This window comes from Ammospiza nelsoni, chromosome 3 (assembly GCF_027579445.1).
Source record: "Ammospiza nelsoni isolate bAmmNel1 chromosome 3, bAmmNel1.pri, whole genome shotgun sequence".
In the NCBI taxonomy this organism is placed as follows: domain Eukaryota; kingdom Metazoa; phylum Chordata; class Aves; order Passeriformes; family Passerellidae; genus Ammospiza; species Ammospiza nelsoni.
Window position 1 is genome coordinate 68614388 of NC_080635.1, and position 21434 is coordinate 68635821.

The 21434-nt window shown below is 42.7% G+C and overlaps 1 protein-coding gene across 3 annotated transcripts in view; it reads left to right on the plus strand.

The window, feature by feature from the left end:
* Positions 1-21434, plus strand: part of FYN (FYN proto-oncogene, Src family tyrosine kinase) — a 138727-nt gene that overhangs the window by 25816 nt on the left and 91477 nt on the right. The window lies entirely within an intron of this gene.

A 21434-nucleotide genomic window follows, 5' to 3' on the forward strand; every position in this document is an offset into this window, starting at 1 on the left:
CTGCTTTTTTAAAATGGGAATCAGCCTTTTTGAATGGAAAAGAAGTTGCTGTAGCACACAGTATATTTTATACGCAGACTTCATATCTCTGGTGTCTAGAAATAAAAGTTTCTCAAGGAAATTATATGGATCATGATAAAGGTTTAAATATTCTCTCATCTCCTGCAAGTAAATATCTCTTCAACCTTCATCTGATAAGAGTTTTCAATGGGCTTTAGGTGAACTTAGCTACATCCGTGAAATGTAAGTATCAAACATCCCAACACCATCATTTTGTACAAGTAAGCACTGTTGAAACTTGTGCTTATCAAATGACCGAGAAGTGTTAAGTCCTTGATTTAGCAGACTGGCTATCTGTTCCCTTATATCTAATTTTAAACAGGAAGATTTTGCAAAAGAGTAGTCAGGATGATGTTTTTATTTCACCTGACTTATACAAACCCGTGGATAAAACACTGTGGAAGACCCGGTTTGGAATTCTGAGTTCAAGTACTCACAAGTTGGGGAGTGAAAAGAATTTATGCTGGGACAAGTTTCAATGCCCTGTGTTCTGAGAATAAAAGGTTCCCTTTTTTGCCCAGCTACATTCTTGGAAGTGACTGGGTTGTTTTGGCTGCAGCTCCTCAGAACACTCAGCCTGAACTCGGGGCATACAGCTTCAGCACAAAAGGCCCACAGACACAAAGGTTTCCTAAGCAATGAAGTGCAATGTGCTGGGAAGTTACAGGTATCCCCAAAAGTAAATTGCTGCTTTTTTTCCATCAAGATCTGGGATTTAAAATTTGCATGTCAGAACCCCATTTGATCCATTTCTTCCTTTTCTGCTGGAATCATCACACAGCCTTTTTTTTTTTTTTTTTCTTTCCTCTTTATTAAACAAAAGGCAGAGTTGCTACACCTAGTGGCCCAACAAGTTGAGTAGCTTGTTTTGGCTTAACCAGATTGTGTTGCTTTGGGAAATGTTTTTAATACCACATGAGACAGAGAGTAGACAATGAATCTTCTCTTACCTGCTTTGTAATTAGACTGTAATAAAATCTTACTTGTGACATTTAATAGCCCTTCTAACACCATTGGCAGCAGTGCAGCAAAGCATTGCTTTGCTGTTCTGTGTAGCAGCTATGGAGGAATGGACCTACATTCCTGGCCCACTGATTTCTCCCAGAACCACAGAATCGTTTGGGTTGGAAGGGTCCTTTAAATGTCACCTAGTCCAACCCCTGCAGTAAATGGGGGCATATTCAGATTGCTCAGAATCCTATCCAGTCTGACCATGCAGACTAGTAATGTGGAATAAAACGTATTCCTTGTATTTTAGCTTAATTTCTATAACGGGTCTTCTTCCTGAGTTTGAATTCCTTAAGGGTCTGCAATATTCAGAGATGCCCACTTTGACTTCAACAGCAACAAGCTGCCCAGATGGTTCTGCAGATATTATCAAGCACCATCTCTTCACACAGATTTTTCTGTGGGGGATGTTAACCTGGGCCTCAGTGTTTCTTCAGGGTTGTTGTGGTCCTGAAATAATTAAAAAAAAAAAAAGCTGCAGGGTATAGGTGCATTTAGTGAAATTTCTGATGGCAAAGATGGGACTTGAGATGTAAATGTAGTGTTAGTTTTTCAGAGTAGGGACTTGAGGACAATCTAAAGGCTTAAGGTAAGAGTATATCTGTGAAATCAGGAGAAGAGAATTCATATAATTTGAGGCTGTTTCTAATTGCTTCTGCCATGTGATATTGAAAAGAAGAGAATGATTTCTCCCACTCCTGGTTGCAAGGTAACCAAACTGTAGACCAGTCATCTATAAATGGAAATATCTGTAATTTTCTTTGTTTTCCTGACTAATTCTCATTATTATGAGAGCTGCAGAATTACTGTGATTGAATCAAACATAAACCCATCCAAGAAGTAAGCAGAGTGTTTCCAAAAATTATCCTGGTTGGGATATAATAAGTTTTAAATCGGTGCTTTTATATATAAAATCTGTGGCCAAGAACTCAGTAAAACCTTCAAAAACTTTGTTTCCACTTCAAAGAGAAGATTTATTTAGCTTTCAAGTAATCACAAGGCAAACATGGCTGTGGTCTGTAATTTTTCTGGTTGTAGTTAAGAAGTATTTTTGGGGGTTTGAGAGCTGTTGATAAAATGATGAACTACTTGTGCTCCACGAGCATTTCCCTCACTTTGGAAACTGAGAATGCTCTGGACCATAGTGGTGATAAGTTATGTATTTCATCCATAAGTAATACATGTTTATGTTAATATATTTAATCATTAGTGTGGCATATTTGCAGGAATTTATTCTGTCTCCAGCCTAACTACCACTGTTGCTTTCTCTTTGTCACTGCTTAAGTTCTCAAGAAGTAGCCGTGCTTTGGGGGCGCAGACTGGGAGGTGGTGGCAGTCATCTGTCATACTTCTCTCAGCTTTCTTACAGGAAATGAAGGCAATTCCTGTAAGAAGTGGTTTTCTGGTCTTCTAAGTGTGCCATGGGGGAAAGAAGGCTGTTTGTGGCTTTCCCTTTCAGTGTTTCATTGTCTGAGATGCCTTTGCCTGGCTGCAGCTCCCCAGGACCTGGGTAACAAGGAGTGTGCAGAGGTCCTGGAGCTCGCCTCCTTGCAGAGAGCTGGGACACTGGGGGAGAAGCAACCTCAGCCTAATCGGGTGTGTTTGTTATCCATGGAATTCAGAAAGGCACGACAAGAGGGGGCTGTGTGATGCTTCATTTCCATGCTGTGGAAATGTGGCTGTGTGACTGTTCCTCCAGCACATCTGTGTGTGTGGGGCTGAGGGCACTTCCTAACCTCCTGCTGGGATGGCTGGGTGGGTGCGACCTCTCCATCTGAGCCCTCTTTGGCTCCTGCACAGGGAACACAGGCGCTTTTAGACTTCCAGGAAGTCACGGCAGCCCCTCCTACAGTGAAGTAATCTGCCTTCCCTTCCTTTTTTATCTGGTTAGGTTCGCTGCTGCTGGTTTTTTGTTTGGTAGCATTTTCCTTAATGTAACTCTGAGAAGCTTCTGAACTGACACTAATCGTGAACAGCTAAAACAGTGGTTGTAAGCTTAATCCTGTGAAATTTTCAGGAAAGACACAGTTGTTCTTTTTAATTAAATCAGACAATATCTCTATCACAACTTTAAAAATGCATAGGAAGATTTAAATTCTGGGAGTATATTGCAATGTAGCAAATTTGTAATAAAATGGATAAACTTCAGCCACATTTCTTGGAATAACTGTTCTGAGGTAATTGTGTCAAATTAGCCAGCTAGAAAAGATAACATATCACATGGGAAAACGTACACCTTTTAACAGACTTGAGTGTGCATGTATTTGTTTGCAGGAGGCTCGTGTTGCCTCCTTCACGTTTTTCTTTCTTCCATGCTTCCTTTGTTGTCTTGTGCCTTTAATTATTTTAGAAATCCCAAGAAGCAGCAGTATCTGTGCTGTGTCTCATAGGGCAGAGACACAGCCATGTCTTGGAGCTCTCTGAAGTGCTGCAGAATAAGCTCTAAGAAGAAGAAATGAGAGAGTATAGGCTTCAGCAGAGATTCCTTTCATGAGGATATTCAGTGTTGCACCATCACATAAACGGCAAAATCAGGTCAGAACTGCTAGACTTCCCCTTTCTGAAAGAAAATTTTGTGTAAAGCTACCACTTAAAACTTTTGGAACAGAAGACTTTATAAATGGGTATCACTATGGGTTATAATACAGAAAACAGAATTACAATAACTATGTTGCCTCAGGCAGTTTACTTTAGAATTTTTCTTCACTCAGTTTTGTAGTATGTGTGGTGCATAAATTAAATCAGTGTCCTGACACTTCTAATGGTTGGGGAGATTCTAGTGATGTGCTTGCTAATGCACTCCTCAGTGTTCTAAGGCTTTTGCCTTGGGCTTGGCTCTTTGATTTTCACCCTGTTAAAATGAGGCGAGCGGTTATGGCTTGGCTCCGCGGGTGCTGGGGCGTGTGGCCAGAGCCACAGAAAAGGTTTCTTCTCGTCTTTGTCCTCTGCAGAAGGTGTGACAAGCTGGAATGGAGGAGAAAGCCTGCGCTCCTGTGACGTGACAGCCCGGAGCGAACGAGGCAGCCACGTTAGAACAGATGGGTGAACGAGCCCCTGCTGCTTCTCTTCTGTTGGTAGCCTTAAATCTCATAACTTGCAAAGCCAGCTGGGTGGAGGAGCCAACATTTGTGGTTGTACAGTGTAGGGAGCTTGCATTGGCGTATTGGTGCAGAGGGGAAGCTCATGTTGCTCTGTGCAAGGTGCAAACTGCTGGTGGAGCCTGGAGTAGCTGTGTGGACTCAAGAGATGGAACTCAGTTGTGAAGGAAAGGCTTGTGAAACACTGACTAGTTTGTGAATGAGAGATGTGGCTCTCTGGTGTGGAGCCAGATGGAGAAAGTGCTCCCCAATCCTTGCCCCAGTTTTCTTGTAAGGCTTTGCTCATCATCCTGGTCTCATCAGTCTGTACTTTTTTGAGATTCCTCAGGACTCTCAAGTCCTGGGATACAAAATGAAAAGCTTAACTCCAGTAATTGTTGTCTTCTCTGTTGGGTTTGGCCTTTTTTGTCTAGTGGTTCACATTAGGATAGTGGGCAGCAAGATGGGGAGCTCAACTTCCAGTATTCTTTCCAGTCAGCAACTCTGTGTCAGCATCAGCTTCTTCTGTCCTCCTGTGAATCTCTTCAGACCAAGGTTGTGTGGCTCTGATAGAAGGGAAACAATGATTTTCCACCAAACTCAAGTGTTTGCTGAAGGTCTCTGCTTTCACTACATCTGTCACTGACAGCTGTAAGAGAGCCAGAGTCATCTTGGCTACTGAAGCAATTTGGCAATTTATTGTGTGTGTTTCAGCAGCACTAATCAGAGCTAGATTTGACCAAATTGAATTTAAATTTGTTTGCTTCTTCACTGGTCAATGGAGGTATAATAATGTCTTCTGGGAGGTTGATGAGATTTCACTGCACAGGCCAGAAAGGTTTCTCTTAACTGAGTCTGACCTCTAGCAGTTCACTGTTTTTGTTTGTTTTTCAAGTCTTCTCTCTAAGCCTGAGAATGCAACCTTGACCTTCTGTGACCTAAGCTGGGGCTGCTTGCATGTGAAATGCCACAACTTGGACATGATCATCCTTGTGGATCCTTTCCAACTCAGCATATTCTGTGATTCTGGTGCACTTCAGAGACATTTCCTTTGACAACATGACTCCTACATTGCCCCATTTTTGTAGGGCTTAAGCAATCATGTTTTACAAGTACAAAAAATGTTGTGTACAGCAGGGTTTTTAGTGGATGGATTTGATTTGTTTCTTTTTGGGGGAGAACTGCACTGGAGATAGTGTTTATGCTGTTGACATGTAAATTTTAAATTAGTAGTATGTTTATTAATGCTTCCAGCTGTTTTTCTGTTTTATTCTGGAAATTAACACTTCAGCTATGTAATTAAAACATTTGGGATTTTCATCTTTTTTTAAATTTCAGTTTCCCTTTTTAGTTTAAATATCTTCTGTATGACTCTTAAATTCAATTTTTAAAGTACTTTTAAATGGTTGGTTGGTGATCTGAGTTCTAGTGAGTCAATATAATTTCCTTTCTAAATTTGACCAGTGAGATGAAGAGCAATTCAGAGTTTTCTGATAAGCATGCATGGAGCTTTGGATTATTGCTTTCTTTCTGTGTATTCTAATGAGTACAGTTTCATCCTTTTGGTTGCTTCCAACAGGGAAATTAACTTAGAAGATATTTGCCATCAGTTCATGCATGCAAGAAAAAAAAACTGCTTGCAAAAAGTTTTTAAAGGTAATTTGAGCACGATCTTTATTTAGTATTGCACCTATTAAATGAGTGTGGGGAGCAGTAGCTACTTAAGAGAAATGAGGTGTTAAGAGAAAACAAGAAGTGTGGAATAAGGTGGGGTGTGTTGCAGCTTGTGGGTTTCTGAGCAGCAACTGCTGTAAAAATTCTCCGCCCTTTGTCTGGAGTAACTCTGGGCTTTCCTGCAGTTATAACACAGAATAAATATGTGCTTGTGGATAGCTAACACTCAATACACACCCTTCACCAGAAGTTCACAAGCCACCACAAGCTACTACATAGCATTTGGGACCAGAACACGGGACTTCTGCCCCAAGGTTCATGCAATTTGAGCTACACAGATTGTGTCTCCATCTACACAGAAGTTTGTATGAAACACTTACCTTGTAGTCATGTTAGTGCAATCTGCATTTTAGGACAGAGGGCTGCTTTGAAGGAGGCCATTGCCTTCCCTCATAGAAAACAATGTTTCCTGATTGATCTGGGTAAAGACTGTAGTTGCCTTTGTATATGTGTTTAGTTCCATTCCAAATGGCCATGACATTTGAAGTTCCTAGATAAACCTTCATCTGTCATCATTTACAGTATGCAGATTCAGGATTTAATCATTCACTTGAGCTGCCATTGTTTTCTGGTGACATGTATCTTTGAGACTACTTTAAAATAACCCAAAAGTGTAAGGGAATAGAATATATGTAAATAAAGGTAGTATAGAAAGTAATCTTACCCCCTAAAGAGTTGCAGCTGGGTTCATCATTAAAGGTTAGGAGCAGGCCTGACTTTACCAGGCCACAGCTGTAGCCGATAATAAGAAGAGTGTTAGAAAAGAGTGGGTTGGTGGGAACTGGAGTCAGTTGGCTGCTGTGAGGACAAGAGGCAGTGCCTGGAGGAGCTGCCTATGAGAAACATCCAGGACGTACAAAACTCTAGCAATAAGGGGACAACAATATGAAACATTTGCCATATAATGACAACACAAAAGTAACTGGATCCTTGGCTTGGTTTAGTTTTTGTGTTTCACAGTGTCGGTAATGTAAAATGAAACCCTAATTTTATATTATTTTTAATTACTTTTCTCAATATAAAGAGGTAACACAAATTTAATTCCTTGTTAATGTGTCAAGCTGACATGTATCTTGGTGAAAGCATAGAGAAGTCCCAGCTTTGTTGTGGTAAAGAAGCCAAAAACTAAAAAACACTTAGCTCTGGAGTGATAAAGCAAGAATTAACCTCTTCCTTTTTTTTTTCCTTCCCCAAAACATTCTGATGCCCTATCAAATGATCACTAATGAAAAATTATTTTTCAGTTTTGCAATTGGGCCAAAATATATGCTGCTTGTGTAATACATGATGCTTGTTCATATGATGAATGTATGTTTATATGAACATATCATAGGAGCCAAAAATAAAAGTACCGTTAACAACTGCCTCATATGTAATGGCCATAAACTAAAATGCAAGAAGCTCCACTTCAACATGAGGAAGAGCTTCTTTACACTGAGGGTGGCCCTGGAACAGGCTGCCCAGCAAGGTCTGGAGACATTCCCATGTCATTTGCTCCAGGTGACCCTGCCTTGGTAAGGTGGGTGGGCTAGATCATCTCCAGAGGCCCCTTCCAACTCTGACTGTTCTGTGATTCCATATCCAGTTCAGAAGCACCGATACTCCCCTCCCACATGGAGCTTTCTTCACGGCACTGAGGACAGTAAACTCTCCTGGGAGGGGGATTTGGTGAAGGCTCTTACAGTGCAGGGTGAAAAGCTGCCAGCCTCAGCTGTAAGCTGAGCCTAGATTGTTTGTCAGCCTATTTTAATAACAAAAATCTGGGGAGTGCTAGGCAACTTGCTGAAGTTAATGGAAAGACCCTAATCAGTGGAATAGAACCAGTCATTGGCAGTGCAATTCTTTGGCAGAAAGGCCCTTCTGTGGCATTCTTTCAAAGTACTTTTCTAAAAGCAGGGTGCCATTGGCTGCATGGAACCATTTTCAGTCCCTTTCATGCGCTGGTTTCTCTTTATCATGAACTAGTTAGCAGCTCTTTGTGTTTGCTGGTGGCATGGCTACATGTGCAGTGCTACTGCTGGCTGCTGAGCAGCAGGCTCTGAATGGAGCCTTTGGGTGTGCACCCAGAGCGCAGCTGCAGATGGGAAGTGCCTTTCCTGTGGAATTTAGATTAAAATTGCCACATGTAACATATCATTCTGCAGTCAAAAAATGTAGATTAGGCTGTAATTCATGAAACAGATATTGAAATTTTAAATATAGGTTCTTGATGGATTACATCTTTCTTCCCCAAGCTCAGTGTTTTCTGTTATCTGTTGTGTGTAATAAAGCAACTTCATGAAATTATACAAGTGAAGAAAGTAGACCTTAGGTGTGAGCCTAGGGTTGAAATATTTCTGCATATTATTTCCTACAAGTTCTCTGTTCACGTAAGTGTGGGGTTTTTTTAACGTGCAGATGTATCTGTAGATATCAATCATACTTAATCTGAACAGGCTTTTCAAATACACCTATTATACAATGTGGTTTTGTGTTTAATTAAACATGTCTAATCCTACAGTTGTTAATCTGTCAAACTGCCCTTGGAATCCAAAGCCATCTGATTAAGTAAAAGAGGGCTGGATAAAATCTCATGTAAGGTTTTGAGGAAGTGCATGTCTAAGATAAATCTTTGCTCCTAGTTTTAAATAGTATTCTAGTACCATGTAAGCTTTTTAGTTATTTAGCATTTAAAGTGTTTCCTTCCATTTTGATGGTGAATTGCTGTATCTGTATAATTTTTCTTGGATCATTTCCTGTCCACAAAAGACTTTATCTTAATACTGAGCCTTTCTAGTAAACACTCAATAGATAGGAAGTTATAGCTTCATAATAGACCACATCTCTGTGGAAATCTGTAAACATCCTTTTACCTCCTTTTTTTTTTTTTTTTGAGATTTATTCATTAGTCATTCTTGCTATGGTTTGATTTGTGTGAGAGCTTGGCAAGGCAGTGCTTGTCAAATAGGAGCCTTTTCACTTTGTTCATGCACCAAACTAAAGCTGTATGGAGAAGATCTATCAGTTTGAATGTTAAGGTATTTTATGTAGCCTGAAAAACAAAGTTAATAACCTGATAGGCATCTTTGATGGCCAAAGGAAGAGCTTTGCACAAGCACAAAAGTTGCATAATACCCTGGGAATATTTTTTTTTTCCGCATTAGCACTTTGGAAAAGGTTGGTATCAGGAGAGGGATAAGCTGATGGCCATAGATTGAAAGCCACTAGTAGGCAACCTGAAGCAGTAATTTTTGTGCTGAGCTACTGGTCCTGTCCATAAGGTGATCAGATTTTGTACCTGGTTTACAGCTTGTTCTCTGCACACTGATGAATATTGGTGTTAACTGGTTAGGTCTCTGGCTCACTGGTTTCGATGTCTGAGGTTCTTTCCACAGCAGGACCCCTGTCCTGCTCCCCATCACGAGCTCCAGGACGCTCAGCACTGCAGTAGGTGCATCTGGGACTGGGATGCCATGCCTGGCTGCCTGCTGGCCCTGCCACCCCTGGTCCTTATCCAGCAGGAGAATGCAGCACCACGAAGCAGCTGCAGAGCTTGTGCTTCCTCCAGCCACAGCTTCTCTCTGGGTGTGCCCCATTGTACATCCCAGGGAGCAATTCTGTCAAAAGCATCTGCTCCATTGAACATCCCTTTCTTTGCTTATGGATCAAGACAAATAGAAGTTACCTTGGTCGAGATCAACTTCTCCTGTACCTTTTAGCACAGTTTCTCAAATTTTGAACCAACAAATATGAGATTTATTTCCAAGAAATTCCTCTGTGTGTGCATACATAATACATAAAGATTTCATCATCTGCTTTCCTATAGTCACTGACTTAATTATCATGGCTCCTAGGAGAGATGCACAAAATATTCTGCCTGAAGTTGTTTAAATTAAGACTCTAAAGCCTGAGAACCAGGCAAGTCTTGATTTTTAATTCCATCAACTGCACTGGTTAGTGCTTTTAATTCCTTTTCTGGTTAATTTGGCAGAGTGATGGTGAGGCAATTTTCACTAAGAAACCTCCAAATCATGTCAGTTTTGAGAAGTATCTATGTCCTTTCCCCCATGACTTCTAATCTCACTTAAGAGCCCATAAATAAGTTACATCACCTAAGGGACCCTAAGTGACATCAGAGGTGGCTGATGTAACTATTCTGAAGCCCAAAGCATCACTCCTGAGGCAGCCACCTGAGTCCCCTCATTTTGGCTCAGCGAGTGTGACTCTTGCTTCTGCATCTCTCTCATGTGAGCCAAGGAGCAAAGGGATGTGCTGCCTCCATCCTGGCTGAATTGAGGTTGTGAATTCAGTGGGTCTGAGGCCTGGGGAGTGCTACTTCCCCTTCACCTCCTGAATTAATCTGATTTTTAAAATTATTATTTTTAATATCTGTTATCTAGGAAAACTGACAAAAACATCATCTCAGGTCAGGCTTTACTGTGCTGCTGTAATGCAAACCAAAAGGGGAGATTTCTTCTGTGTGCCATAAAAACTAGCTTTACTGGCTTCTTTGCAGGGCTCTCTCAAATCTGTCTACTTTCATCTTCTTAACCTTCCTGTTTTTCTCTCGTGCTTGCACCCTGTACAAAATATCTGTATTTCTGTGTGTCTGCTCTATATTGTTGGATGTTTTTGGAAAAAGTGAGTATCCCTTTCACAAAGCCTTTTGGACAGCTGGTATAAGGAAGGAAATGGCCTGGTTTGTGTGTTTGAATTACTGACAGCCTCCAAATACCTTGGATTGCCAAGTCAGGAAGGTCTTTTCAATGAAAGCAATACTTCAGAGACCTAATTCTTTCAATTAGATAAACCATGCAGAATCACAGCTCTGTACCTCTTTCTGACAGATCTAATGTTATTGATGAATTATGAGCAGTGGTGGGTTGATCCTGGCTGGATGCCAGGTACCCACCAAGCCACTGTATCACTCCTCAGCTGCACAGGGGACAAAGAATATAATGAAACATCCATGGGGCAACATAAGGACAGGGCGAGATCACTTGTGATAGGTACTATCACAACCAAAATAGGGAAAGTTAGTTTAATGTTACCAATCAAATGAGAGTAGTGTAATGAGCAATAAAGCTAAATCATACCCTCTCCCCACTCTTCCTTCTTTCCAGGCTTAACTTTACTCCATTTTCTCTACCTCCTTGCCCCAGCAGTGCAAGGGGGATGGAGAATGGGAGCTGCAGCCAGTTCATCACACACTGTTTCAACTATAAAGCCATTCCAGTTTTGCCACTGTTCTTTGCTCTGACAATGACACATTCTAATACATTCTTTCCTTAAAACATGCAATCATGATGCCCTTTTCCATTTATTCATCTGCTCTTAAGTACAATAAAAGTTTTGTGGAGACTCAGAGATTAGTATCTGATAATCAGAGTACGTTTAAAAAAAATGAATCAGCAACAAACCAACAAACAAAAGCATCAAAATAAGAAGATTCCTTATGTATTTTCCAACTTGAAAATAAATGACTGCAGCTTGTATTATGTGAGTCTCTTAATAATTAACCAACTTCTGGTGAATGTGTAGTTGATTAGTATCCTGTGGTACTTCCTAGGCAAATGGTGGACACAGAGATGTTACAGATCTTGTCTCTACCTGAAAATAAGAATATGTAATTTAGTAGAACTGGTAGTGAACATGATTTTTCATGGGCCTGTATTAACTGATAAGCTGCAGCTGCCATCAGTGTGTTTGGTCCTGTGAAGTCCAACTGGTGTGTTGAAATAGTAATATTCTGGGTACTCATGCCTTGTGCTTAATGCTCCTTCCTATGTGGTGGCACTTGCTGTAAGTGTCCTGTGCTCCAGTGAGATGCTGGTCTCTGAGGTGTCACTGTGTCACCCCTTCCCAGCACTAACCTGTCTCCTTGCCCTGCAGTGCTGCTTGTGCAGAATTGCCCCTTGGCTGCCCATTGGCACTATTTCAGATGCAGGCATGTGACTTTCCAGTTGCAGATCATTCACTTCCTGCAGAAAGCCCTGAAGAAGACCTGTGTTGTAATGTCCTCTGTGCAAACCACGCATGGGTGTTCTGCTGCCATCTCTGGTGCTCGCTGCTGTGCCAACCATGCACGGGTGTTCCATCTCTGCTGCCATCACTGGTGCTCACTGCTGTGCCAACCATGCACGGGTGTTCCATCTCTGCTGCCATCACTGGTGCTCACTGCTGTGCCAACCATGCACGGGTGTTCCATCTCTGCTGCCATCTCTGGTGCTCACTGCTGTGCCAACCATGCACGGGTGTTCCATCGCTGCTGCCATCTCTGGTGCTCACTGCTGTGCAAACCATGCACGGGTATTCCATCTCTGCTGCCATCACTGGTGCTCGCTGCTGTGCCAGCCATGCACGGGTATTCCATCACTGCTGCCATCTCTGGTGCTCACTGCTGTGCCAACCATGCACAGGTGTTCCATCCATGCACGGGTGTTCCGTCACTGCTGCCATCTCTGGTGCTCACTGCTGTGCCAACCATGCACAGGTATTCCATCACTGCTGCCATCTCTGGTGCTCACTGCTGTGCCAACCATGCACAGGTGTTCCATCCATGCACGGGTGTTCCGTCACTGCTGCCATCTCTGGTGCTCACTGCTGTGCCAACCATGCACAGGTATTCCATCACTGCTGCCATCTCTGGTGCTCACTGCTGTGCAAATCATGCATGGGTGTTCCATCACTGCTGCCATCTCTGGTGCTCACTGCTGTGCAAATCATGCATGGGTGTTCCATCACTGCTGCCATCTCTGGTGCTCACTGCTGTGCAAATCATGCATGGGTGTTCCATCACTGCTGCCATCTCTGGTGCTCACTGCTGTGCCAACCATGCACAGGTATTCCATCACTGCTGCCATCTCTGGTGCTCGCTTCTGTGCCAACCATGCACAGGTGTTCCATCACTGCTGCCATCTCTGGTGCTCGCTGCTGTGCAAATCATGCATGGGTGTTCCATCACTGCTGCCATCTCTGGTGCTCACTGCTGTGCCAACCATGCACGGGTATTCCATCACTGCTGCCATCTCTGGTGCTCACTGCTGTGCAAACCATGCACGGGTGTTCCATCCATGCACGGGTATTCCGTCACTGCTGCCATCTCTGGTGCTCGCTGCACTGGAGAGAGTGAGAAGATGTCAGAGCTCCTCTCTGCAGAGCTGCCATCCTCCCTGCATCCTGCCCCACTGGCTGGGGAGCAGTCACGGCAGCTGCGTGTTCTGCTGGGCGTGGACGTGGGTAGAGGTGCAGAGGAAGTGCTGGAATGAAAGCTCTGATCTCATGGCACATGGTCAATATCTAAGTTAATTATATAGCTGTCTTCTCCTGGAGTGACTGCAAAGCAAGAGATGGTGGAAATGAGAGCAGCTGCCTAATTTCCTACTAGAAAATAATTGCTAAGGAGAATGAGGCAACTGTTTGCAGACAGGGCTGTCTGTAGACAGTCATGCAGGCAGGACTGCAGATCTGATTTTTCCTACCACCTACTGATTTTTCAACTGTAAAAGGAAACTGGTGAATAAATAATAAAGATTACCTGTTTCTGTGGAACAGTTCTCACTAGTAAGTGTGAAGGGAGGTAGCTGCCATGACCTCCTGTGTAGGAGCTTATAAGTGATGGTGCAATAACTAGCTATCTCAGGAATCATGTGGCCTTGAGGAAAAAGGAGTAATTGCTTCATGTCTCTGGCTTTCCTTCTTCACGGCTGTGCTTTTCACAGTGCTGTTCAAGAATCTCCTGCTCAGGTGTGAAGGGAGAGGGTTGTTTGGTGTGAAGTACCCTGCATCACTGTCCCATCCTTGAGATCTGCATGGCAAGGCTTGCCAGCTTTGGCATTGGTAGGGACATGTGCAGTGTGTGATTAATCTGAGAGCTAATTAGGTTCTTACCCTGACTGTACTAATGTGTGTCTCATGGGATGTTCAGATGGGCGTTTAAGATTTCATTCTTCTCCAAGTCTCCCTGTCCAGGCTTTCTAAGAAATAAGGATGTGGATTATTTTAATCTCTTAACTGTTTCTGGGGTGCCCAAAGGTGGTGTTGTCACAAAGTGACTTGTGCTTTTTTGGGACTATTTGAGGAAACTGCCTAGAAAAATTCAACCTCATTCAAATGCCAAGTTGTATGCCTAGGATAACTAATCACTTTTAAAATAGTAATTGTCATTTAAGAAGCCTACTTATTTTAGTCTTTTAGAACTGTTTTGTATAATGTTCAACTCCTTATTTGCATAGTCCTTGGAGTGCTTTGTAGACTGAGTATACTTTCCTAGCTTGGAGTAGAGTCCTACTTTTAATGTGGGATTTTATTAGGAGATACTCATCGTTTTTCTATTTGAGCTTTTGAAGAATCATCAGACCAGCAATTTTAAATTGTGCAAGTGCTGTTCCCCCAGGATATATAGAGTGAATAGTTTTAGGGTTGTTGTATTTTTAATTCTGCACACTGAAACCTTGAGCTTTTATTATCTCATGTACAGATGAGGGAAAGGCCATGTGTGAAATCCTTAATTATTTGCCCTTTTCCAGTCTTGGTTTTGGGAGCTGCACCAGTAGATTCTTTGGATACTCAATGGGTGATTCTTCTTTTTGGAACAATTTTCTTTTAGGAACAATAAGATGCTTAGGTGCAGGGGTATTTTGGTGTCAATACAAATCTCCCATGAAACGGCACTACAGTAAAGCTTTTGAAACTGGAAGGTCTTTTCTTTTATGAGATATTTGGCCCAACTTACTGAATTACAGGTAAGAGCATTCTTTTACTGAAGTTGCCAGTGTCCTTGGTGAGCCCTGGGCTATTCTCCCTCTTTCTCCTCTGTGAATGCCCTGCTGGGGAAATTCGCAGTAGGCATCTCAGATACCACAGAGCCTCTGAGGGGACTGGGTTTTATTCCTCACTGCTCCCTTTTTCTCCTGAAGAAATGTTGGTCAGTTTGTCAAGGTCCTTACACTTGCCTGGAAGGAAACTTTTTTTTTCTTTCTCAGAAAGTTCACTGATACTTGCAGTTCCTGTCTCTGGCATCTAAACTTCCCACCTTAAAATGGGTGGGGGATTGTTTAATGAGTTGCCATCCACACTGGTTGCAGAAGCCTATTCAGGTATGACCTGACTTTGCTTTGCAAGCTCTGCTGACCTTGGTGAAGCCAAGCTTTATCTTCAGACAATTGCTCATCACAGCTCTTACACAAGCCTGTGGGGCTCTGTCTTCCCATGCTGCCTGACCAGAGTGTGGGTGAGGTTCTGCCTTACGACTGCTCAGGGGGTGTGCACACAGATACCCTAAGGCACAGCTGTTGGGGACTTGGCTGTGAGGTGTGCAGCAGGGGAGGGGCTCTGTAGAACGTCCTTCCCATCTCCCAAAGTAGAGACTCCCTTTGGTGTTTCCAGAACTTGAACCCCTTTACATTTTTGATCTTCTGGTTTTCACACCTGCTGTGAGTGGTGCCACCCTGCCCTGCTCCCCACCAGGAGGGCATTGTGCAGGTTGGAGAGTAGATGCTATTAGTGCCAAGCTGCTTGTGTCAGGGAGGAGTGTTGGTGGGGGATTTTTTTGTGGGGATAACTTCTTCCCCATACCCACTCCACACCTTCTTCACTGTCCTGAAAAGTTCTTCCAGAAACTGAGCAGCATCACTTGGCATTGAGGTGCATTGAAATTACATTTCTTTCATCTTCTGTAAAGGACTTCCTTCCACCACTATTGGGCAGAAGGAAGTAGGTGTTCACCCCTCACTACTTTCTCCACAGTTTAAGATTTTTTTCTGAGGTTCCTTCTGCTATCAACCTGCCTCCCACAGTTTGGATTTTGTAGCTAGGCAAAGATGATGCTTTGCATACTTTTTCTAAGCACCCTCCAAAGTGAGTCTCTGCCCTCTGAAGGGAACTCTCAGGTGGAAATAAGAGGCTGAGGCTGGGCTGCCTGTCTGCAGTCCCTGCTGAAAGCTCTGGGACTTGCCCCAGGGGTGTGTGCATGGGGCCACAGGTTCTGCTTTCACCTCATGCATCAGCCATGCTCTGAGCAGGGGTGCTGATGGGCAAGGGGGTATTCCCCAGCTGGGTGTGGACATGCAAGGGGTGCTCTCTGGCTTCAAAGCTGGGCAACAGCTCCCTGGCAGCGAGGGAGTGAAGGAGAAGCACCTGGGTTTACTTTTCCAATATATTCAGGGGTTTGCTTATGTTCAGGGTTTTGGGCTCTTTCTCTTTCAGATGTTTGCTTTGCCTTGGGATTCAGGCCACTATGGAAGTGTAAAGTTTAAATGAAAGGTTCCTGTTCCTGTCTGAGGTTTTTCAAGCCAAAAGGTTAAATGGTTTATTTGTCCCTTTCATCTTTCCAAAGTCCTGCAATATATTTTCACTAAGGTGTCGTACTTTGTGATAGGGAGAATACTTGTGATTTTGGGAATGCAACATTTGTGGTGGATGCTGATGCTGCCTGAAAAGGAACTTACATTTTACAGACAGTAGGAAGCAGTTGTTCATGCTTTCTAGTTTTTTTTTTCCTGTCAGAAGAAGCATGCTCCTACAGAAATGAGTGAGAATTTTCCCATTGAAAATTAGAAGGATGAGAAGAACAGAGCAGAGCTGTCACACTAGGAGTCCTTAGTGATGTTGATTCTTTTGATGTAAACCATCTCACCTTGCACTTGTGAAGATCCTACTCCATAAAATCCCTGTCAGTGAGAGTGGTGAGTTCTGGATGAAGAATGACGACATAAAGCACATTTCTTCTCTGTGGCTAAGCCTTTCAAATTGTTGGCCCAGAGAGATTATCATTAGAAATTCTGTAGGACAGAGGGTATATAAAAGAGGAAAAGGCCACACATAGCTGATGACTGTTTGCATCGTGTAGACACTTAATGGCATGAAGTGGGCTTCACAGAAGCAAAAAACATCAGGAGCATTGAAGGTTTGGCTGAAAGTGGGCATGGCACTCTGACATTCCAGAGATTTAGTACCTGTGACTTAACATCCTCAACTTACCAGAGTCTAAAGTATAGAATTACAGCTTTCTAATACAACATGGAAGATCAGCTTTCAGAATTTAAAAAAATATAAAATTTATCTTTTTTTTTCCTTGCTAATATTCCAGTAATGTGTGTGTGTGTTTAAGAAAAATTTTACCTCTGCTAGAGGAAAAAATAGAACTTGTAAAAGTTCATTTGTGAAGTCACTAGACTGGCAGAGGGCTAATAAGATAAATTCAGAGTCTGAAGAGGCTAATACTTCAGTTTGCCCAGGAATCTTGGTCTTTAAATCCAGAGCTTCAAGCAAAGTTTTGCTCTGTGTTGTATATAAGGATAAGTACAGGAGACCTGATAGGACAGTCTGCGTGAGATGTGTCAGCTGGTGCTTTGCTGTATTCATCTTCAGTGCCAAGCAACTCCAATTCCTCTTTGGTCAAACAAACTTTTTATTCATGGAGGTACAGTTGTTTGCCAGAGCTATTTGCAGTCATGTGTCAGAGGGGGTACAATTAATACATTGTAAAAGTTTTGGGTTTTTTGTAATGGTGTGTGCTGTGGAGATTTAATAGAGCCCCGCTGGCAGTGCTCTGAGAACTAGTGCAGGGTAAGGATTTGCCAGATCATAGCTGAGCACTTGAAATTCTTCAACCAGCAAGAAGGAAAAAGTGTGTGAGAGAGCCCGTGGGAACTGTATTTTGGTTCAGCAGCGTCCGCTAACACTGTCAAACTGCCTGTCTCAAAGTGTTAAGGCTGATAAACTGCCAGTAATTATCATTTAGAAAATTAGCGGCTGCCAAAGCCATCACACACATTGCATGTGTTGGTTGGACTGGTTTGAAATTACTTTGCTTAAAAAAAAAGAAAGAAAGAAAGAAAGAAAAATTCCCAAGCCTGCATCTGCTCCAAGAATAGCGTGGAGTTTTGACATGTGACAGTTGGTGCTGGCAGAAGTTATTTTGGTTGTTCGATGGGGGATACTTTCTTGGAGTGCGTCACCACTGCTATTTACCGGCCGGGTAACGGGACAATTGAGACCTCTGAATATTTGCAGCAAATCTAAATAAATAACTGAGGTATGTGGGATCTCCTTTCCCTTCCGTTCTCTCTCCTTCCTTGACATTGGACAGAAAGAATTAAAAATACCAGTTGCTAGAAGGAAAACTTTCTTATTTTGCAGTTGATTTCCAGCCACTGCAAAGAAACTGAATCATCGTGGAAGGGCTGGGCAGAGCAAAAGCTTAAAGACAACTTTGGCTGCACACCACCATCACTTCATGTCCTCACAATCCTCCCAAACAGCCCACATGTAAAAAACATGGCTTGAGGCAGACCAAATTTCATTGATTTTCTCCCAAAGGAAGCTGAGTGCCGCCATGACCAAGATCTAGAGATGATATGAACACAACCATAGCACCCAGATCTTCCTGTGAAGGATGGTGATGACTGTGATGAGGGTGGTGAAATGACCATGTAGAAGCTTGCACAATGTTTTTCATGCAGAGGTTTGTGATTTGGTCAGTCATCAATAAACAAGCTGGTGCAAAGTCTCTGAATCAGTGATCTGTAAGTCTGAAGGAGTCTGAGTTGTCAGCACAAGAAAATATCACTTACATTTAGGCTTATATTTTAGGTGTACCTTTCTACTTCTGTTGAGTGCAAGGATGTAAAAACTTTGTGTGCACTCTGCTTTTCCCTCCAGGCTGTGGTTCAAGACAGGACTTCTGGGGTGACACAGCCAACCTCAGAAGTTCCTGCTCACACGTGCTCTCCTGTGTTGCTCACCCATCACTGTTCCATAATTTAAACCAAAACATTTTGGGGTGATTGATAGTAACCCCCTGTGTCTCAAAGATTCAGTGATCAGTGCAGTGTAGCCAACAGGAAAATCAGGTGAACTGAGGTAAATGGAGAATTGCATCAGAACAGCCTCTGCATCTAAGAGATAGGGACAGCTCAGGGTTTATCTTGATCAGCACTTCTGATTTATTTTGGAGGTACACCTTTTCAGTAAGTGATGTTGTGTATCAGCTTAATCAAACTCTTTGTGAAATGCAGAAGGAGAATTTTCTCTTTTCAAACAAAATTTTTGGTACTGTGCAGCAAGTACTCAGGGAGTACCAAATGGGAGTGGAAATGAAAGGAAAACATATTGCATTTCATTATTTCATCTGTGTGAACACTTCACTGTGTCTAATTCTGTTAATCTAAAATTATAAACAAACTTGGCCTGATATAATCTAATTTTCATTATAGACACCAAATGCTATTATGTTCAGCAACAAATTGGCTTAAGATAATTCTGTCTTCACAAAATAAGATTGTAATCAACAGATTTATAGTTTAATAAAGTCTCATGATATATGTATAGCCTATAGCCTTTAGAGTTTTATTTTCAGTTCAGAGTTCCCATTAGTCTAATTTAAGATTATTGGTACAATAATTTGATTTAAGATATGCCTTTTTATAAACCGACTAAGAGTGTTGTCAGCATGAGATACTGAAAGGAAGCAGTGTGAGGGAACCATCTATGAGATGTTTTATTGCAGAGTTGTTGATGGATGAGACTTAGTGACAAAAATACAGTGTGAGCCTGTGTTCTCTCTAAAGTTTGCAAAGGGCAGGGGGTACTGAGGATATGTAGAGTCCCAACTGGGAAAAGTGAGGTTATTTTAGTCTGAAATAATGCTTTTTGCCAAAATATAAAAACTTTTTGTAGGTTAAAAAGGCTTTTTTCATTATTTTCTCTTTTCTAAGTCAGTTTAAACTGTAATCTCTGGACACCACGGTCTAGTTTATTGGCCAGATAGCACTGATCTTGAGATATAAAAGCTCAAGAACAGAACCCTTACTGATAGGGATATAGAAATCAATTGCATCTTATTTATGTAAGTACTTAAAAGAAATTAGGGATTTGTCTGAGTGTGCATGTTTTAGTTTCTGATTTATTAATCTACTATTTTTGTGCTTTGAAACACAAATCTGCTCCATTTTGCTTTTTTTTTCCAAATTTTTGTTGTTGTTGTTGTTGTTTTAATAAAATCATAGAATGGTTGGAAGAGACCTTAAAGATCATTTAGCTCCAGCCACTCTGTCAAGGGCAGGGACACCTTCCACAAGACCAGATTGCTCAGAGCCACATCCAGCTTGGCCTGTAACACTTCCTGGGATGTGGCACCCTCAGCTTCTCTGGGCAACCTGTCCCAGTGTCTCACCACCTCTGAGTAAAGAATTTCTTCCTTATATCTCATTTAAACCTACTCTCAGTTTAAAGCCATTCCCCCTTGTCCTGTCACTATATTCCTTAGTAGAAAGTCCCTCTCCAGCTCTCTTGCAGCCTCCTTGTTGGTACTGGGAGGTGAATAAGGTCTCCCTGGAGCCTTCTCTTCTCCAAGCTGAACAACCCCAGCTCCCTCAGCCTACATACATAAGAGAGATGCTCCAACCCTCTGATCATCTTCATGGCCTCCTCTGGACTCACTGCAGAAGGTCTGGAGCCCCAGAGCTGGATGCAGCATTCCAGGCGGGTCTCGCAAGAGCAGAGGGACAGAATCTCCTGCCTGGCCGTGCTTTGGATGCAGCCCAGGACAGAGCTGGCTCTCTGGGCTCTGAGCACACGTTGCTGGATCATGTTTAGCTTCTCATCCACCAACATCCCCAGGTCCTTCTCCTCAGGGCTGCTCTCAATCAGTTTTCCATCGGGCCTGTATTTGTGTTTGAGACTGTCCTGACTTTGATTGCACTTGGCCTTGTGGAATGTCATGAGATTTGCACAGTTCCACTTCCCAAACCTCCTAAGGTCCCTCTGGATGACACTCCTTCCCTCCAGCATGTCAACTGCACCACAACCTGGTGCCAGCAAACTTGCTGAGGGTGCAGTCTTGGGCCTGCAGTTTTCTCAGCTTCTTGTCTGAGCAAACTGGCAGAAATAATTAATTAAGCTTGCATAGTAAGCAGACTGTGGATTTGGGTCATTCGTAACAAATAGGTGAGACTTCATGTAATGATTTTGCTAATGTGATGAGGTTTGTGAAACTCACAGGAATGTGAGTTTCTAGCTGGCTGGCTGTGTGTGATCAGAATTAAGGTATGTATACCTTCATTTCAGAAAGTGTAAGAAATATGTACATACTGCTCTGATTTGAGATGTTCTGAAGGGCTGGCTGGGGAGAGACCGGGTTCTGTCCCTCTTGGTTTTTCCCTGTGCTCTTTCAAGGAACTGTAATCTTCCTTAGGTATACTTGGATTAACGCTGCCTAAGAGCCTGTAATTAAACCTTCAGGGCTTGAGGAACCTGGAAAGAGCAATCCCACTTGATCCTGTGTGTCCATGGGCAAGGAAGGCACAGCTCAGAGCTGTGAGCAATAGCCACGGCACAGGCAGCTCTGTCACTGCACAGCTGAGGGGGCTGGGGAAGGGTGCTGGGACTGCTCTGGGCTCAGGCCATCAGTCCCTTTTGTGCCACAGCACAGGAAGACCCTATCTCCAGTATAACTGGAGCCAGCAGGGTGTATGTCAGAGAGAGCTTCCCTTTCCCCGTGCCCCCCTTCACCCACGCTTGTAGAGTAAAGAGAGGGTTTCTCTGGCTAAAAAGCTGCCTTTCACGAGGACAGGA